General features: G+C 42.9%; 1 pseudogene; it reads right to left on the reverse strand.

The window, feature by feature from the left end:
- Positions 1–1,123: 1,123 nt before the first annotated feature.
- LOC139357054 (large ribosomal subunit protein P1 pseudogene) lies at positions 1,124–1,462 on the reverse strand (annotated as a pseudogene).
- Positions 1,463–5,084: the final 3,622 nt, after the last annotated feature.

Here is a 5,084-nt window from a genome sequence, read left to right on the forward strand (position 1 = left end):
CCGATAAAGATATGCAGTGAGTTAAATCATTTTGTTGGTACGTAAATTACTAGATAGGGAGAAAACTTAACATGGAACAGCTAACTTGATAATATGGGAATTACCCATAATTTCTAAAAGCAATGCTACAAAATCGTCTCACTAGGCTTCTATTGTGTAATAGATGACTCTGAAACTTATTGTTTTCTGGGGATTCCAAAAGGAGAGAGGCAGGGAGGGCAGAAAGGGTTGAAAATCTACCTATTGGGTACTGTGTCAACTACCTGGGCTATGAGATCATTAGAAGCCCAAACCACAGCATCATGCAATATACCCACATAACAAACTTGCACATGTACCCCCGCCAAAACTAAAAGTTTTAAAATGTTTTTAAAAATGTCTTGAAACAACAACCATTTTATTATTTCTCTTAGGAATTTGTGAAGGACTCAGCTGAATGCTGATCAGGATATTTATTGTGCAGTTCAATTCAGTAGGCATTTAAAGTGGAAGCTGATCTTTATAATTTGTGCTGTGGAGGGAAGTCAGCAAAGTAAGTGTCATGATTCTGGCCATCAAGAAGCTTACAATACTGCCAGACTTGTACACCTGAATAGGTACAAAATAATATAGAACACCTAGTTAAGATGTTAAAATCATTCCTTTAGCAAATATGTAAGCATCTACAATGTGGCAGGCATTCTACTAGGTGCTGGGTATATAGCTGTAAACCAACTGACCAACCAACCAAACAAAAAGTCTTACTTCGTGGAGTTTACTTTCAGGAGTCTGTGTGTCAAACAGGAAAAATACAATAACAACCAATAAAACAGTTAATTATATGGGATATTGGAAGATGATAAGAGCCATGAAGAAAAACAAAACAGGGAGAATAGAAAGTGTGTCCGATAGAGTATAATTAAAACCCTTTTTCTGAGTTCATTTTTTTTTTTCTATTTTTGTATTGTTTTGTTTTTTTGAGACTTGCTCTGTCACCCAGGTTGGAGTGCAGTGGCACAGTCTTTGTTCACTGCAGCCTCAAACTCCTGGGCTCAAGAGATGGTACTGCCCAAGCCTCCAGAGTAGCTGGGACTACAGGTTTGAGCCACTATAGCCAACGGAATTCAGCTTTTTATTGAACATGTCATAAAAGACCGAAGCTCTTGTCCTCAACAGACTCCTCAGATTCTTTATTTGCTTCCGCTTTTTTCTCTGTGGTTAAGGCAGTGGTGGTGGAGAGGGCAGGACCTCCTGCTGGTGCAGCACCAGCTGCTGGAGCAGGTCCACCGGCCCCTTCATTGCAGATGAGGCTCCTGATGCAGACATTGACCAGGGCCTTTGCAAACAAGCCAGGCTGAAAAGCTTTAACGTTTACATTAGCTGCTTTAATGAGGGCATTGATCTTATCCTCCCTGATGGTCACTTAATTCTCATGTAGAATGAAGGCCGAATAGATGCAGGCAAGCTGGGAGATTAAGGCCATAGTGTGGGCAAGCCCCTCACCTCCATGCAGCCTTAGCTTCCTGGGAAGGGTGCAGAACCTTGGTGGCAGCAGAGAAAAGGACAATTTCAAGAACAGTGTCAAATAAGATGTTCCTGAGAAAGTAACATTTGAGAAAAGACTTTAAAAGGAGGGGAGAGGATGAGCTTCATGACTACTGGAACAAGAGCGTTTCAAGCAGAGGGAAGAGCACGTGAGAAAACCCTCATGAAGAGATGTATTGGGTATTTTCAAGAAACAAGAAAGTCACTATGGCTATAGCAAAGTGAGTGAAGGGCAGAGGTGGAGACAAAGTCAAAGTGGGAACAGGAGAGTAGGGGACAAATAGCAAAGGCTCTTTAGGTCTTTGTAAGGACTTACTTAGGCTTTTGGTCTGAGTCAGATGGGCAGACATTGGAGAGCTTTGAGTAGGGGGGTGACAAGACAAGGATTACTTTGGCTGCTGCACTGAGAATAGTAGGAGGGTAAAGATAGAAGTAGGGAGGTCAGCTAGGAAGCCATGGTAATCATCTAGACACTAAATGCTTGCTTAGACCAGGGCATAATAGAAGAAATGGTGAGAAGTAACCAGTTTTTGAAGGTAGAGTCAGTGGGATTTCTTGATGAACTGGATATGTGGTGTGAGAAAAAGAGAGGTCAGGAATGACCATGCTTTTTGCTTGAGAAACTCAAAAGGTAGAGTTTTCATTAATTAGAATAGGTCAGAAAAATGACAGATTGAATGCTGACTGGAAAATAGCATGTTTGAATGCTGTTGGAATGATCCAACAGAGAGGAAAAAAAAGTAATGATGCGGTAAACAAGAGAGAATATCTGTAATCAAATAATGAAAGTAGAATCTAGTGCATATATGCAGACAGTCATAGGCAGAGATTTGGATGGTCCATCTACAGAAGCACTAGGAAAGGAAGAGTATATGGTGCAGAAGCTGGTGAGTTTGTATTGAGATAATAACAGAATTTCTCTTTTGATTGTTTCTATTTTCTCAGTGAAATAGGATACGATTTGCCATTTGAGAATAAGGATGTGGGAAGAAGCATGGGAGGTCTCAGGAGAGAAGAGAAAAGTATGAAATTGTCATCTAGAAGAGTAAGAGAGTGAATGAACCATGGAAAGGCAGTAGTATTACTGGGTTCATTTGAGATTCAAAGTCATTAACAAAAAATGATTCCTGTCAACCTGTATATTAGTCCATTCTTACACTGCTATGAAGAAATACCCAAGACTGGGTAATTTTTAAAGAAGAGAGGTTTAATTGACTTACAGCTCCACATGGCTGGGGACGCCTCAGGGAACTTACAATATGGTGGAAGGCACCTCTTTACAGGGTGATAGGAGAGAGAATGAGTGCAAGCAGGAGAAATTCCATATGCTTATAAAACCATCAGATCTCATGAGACTTACTATCATGAGAACAGCATGGGGGAAACTGCCCCCATGATCCAATTACCTCCAACTTGTCCCACCCTTGACACATGGGGATTATGGGGATTACAATACAAGGTGAAATTTGGGTGAGGAACGGAGCCAAATCATATTAGTCTGCCCCTGGCCCCTCCCACATCTCATGTTCTCACATTTCAAAACACAATCATGCCTTTCCAACCATCCCCCATAGTCTTAACTCATTCCAGTATTAACCCAAAAGTCCAAGTCCAAAGTCTCATCTGAGACAAGGCAAGTCCCTTCCATTTATGAGCCCGTAAAATCAAAAGCAAGTTAGTTATTTCCTAGGTAAAATGAGGGTACAGGCATTGGGTAAATACACCCATTCCAAATGGGAAAAATTGGCCAAAACAAAGGGTCTGTAGGCCCCATGTGTTTCCAAAATCCAATAGGGCAGTCATTAAACCTTGAAGTTTCAAAATGATCTACTTTGACTCCATGTCTCACATCCAGGATGCAAGAGGTGGGCTCCCATGGCCTTGGGCAGGTCTGCCTCTGTGGCTTTTCAGGGTACAGCCTCCCTCCAGGTTGCTTTCAAGGTCTAGTGTTGAGTGTCTGCAGCTTTTCCAGGCCCATAGTGCAAGTTATTGGTTGATCTACCATTCCGGTGTCTGGAGGATGGTGACCCTCTTCTCACAGCTTCACTAGGCAGTGCCCCAGTGGGGACTCTGTGTGGGGGTTCCCACCCCTCATTTCCCTTCTGCACTGCCCTAGCAGAGGTTCTACATGAGGGCTACACCCCTACAGCAAAATTCTGCCTGGACATCCAGGCATTTCCATATGTCCTCTGAAATCTAGGTGGAGGTTCTCAAACCTCAATTCTTGATTTCTGTGCATCCACAAGCTCAACACCATATAGAAGCCACAGAGGCTTGGGGTTTGGTGGTAATGAGGCACCTCTGAATGAGGCAATGGCCTGAGCTGTACCTAGGCCCCTCAGCCATGACTGGAGCTGAAGCAATTGGAACACTGGGCACCGTGTCCTGAAGCTGCACAGAGCAGGGGGTCCCTGGGCCTGGCCCACAAAACCATTTTTTCCCTCCTAGACCTCCCAGTCTGTGATGGGAGGGGCTGCCACAAAGGTCTCTGACATGTCCTGAAGACATTTTCCCCATTGTCTTGGTGATTAACATTTTGGCTCCTCATCACTTATGCAAATTTCTGTAGCAGACTTGAATTTCTCTCCCAGAAAATTGGTTTTTCTTTTCTATCTCATCATCAGGGTGCAAAATTTTTCAAACTTATATGTTCTGCTTCCTCTTGAATGCTTTCACCTAGAAATGTCTTCTGTCAGATACCCTAAATAATGTCTCTCAAGTTCAAAGTTTCACAGATCTCTAGGGGGCCACCAGTCTCTTTGCTAAAGCATAGCAAGAGTCACCTTTACTCTGGTTCCCAAAAGGTTCCTTATCTCCATCTGAGACCACCTCAGCCTGGACTTCATTGTCCATATCACTATCAGCATTTCGGTCAAAACCATTCCACAAGTCTCTAGGAAGTTCCAAACTTTCCCATATATTCCCGTCTTCTGAGCCCTCCAAGTCTCTAGGAAGTTCCAAAATTTCCTATATCTTCCTGTCGTCTTCTGAGCCCTCCATACTGTCTGAACCTCTGTCTGTTATCCAGTTCCAAAGTCACTTCAACATTTTTGGGTATCTTTACAGCAGCACCCCACTGTACCCAGTACCAATTTACTATATTAGTCTGTTCTCATGCTACTATGAAGAAATACTGGAGACTGGGTAATTTATAAAGAAAAGAGGTTTAATTAACTCATAGTTCCACATTGCTAGAGAGGCCTCTGGAAACTTACAATCATAGCAGAAGGCACCTCTTTATGGGGCAGCAGGAGAGAATGAGTGCAAGCAGGGGAAATGTCAGACATGTATAAAACCATCAGATCTTGTGAGACTGACTCCCTATCATAAGAACAGCATGGGGGAAACAACCCCAATGATACAATTACTTCCACCTGGTCCCACCCTCGACACCTGGGGATTATGGGGATTACAATTTGAGGTGAGATTTGGGTGGGGACACAGAGCCAAATCATATTAGCATGGTAGTGCATTTTTCTATAGCCTTGTTCAGCTACATGGGTGCCAGCACACAGTGGGAGAAGAGTTGTATTTTCCCAGGCCTAAAGTTTTCTAAGCAA

This window comes from Macaca nemestrina, chromosome 1, assembly GCF_043159975.1.
Source record: "Macaca nemestrina isolate mMacNem1 chromosome 1, mMacNem.hap1, whole genome shotgun sequence".
Taxonomy (NCBI): Eukaryota; Metazoa; Chordata; class Mammalia; order Primates; family Cercopithecidae; genus Macaca; species Macaca nemestrina.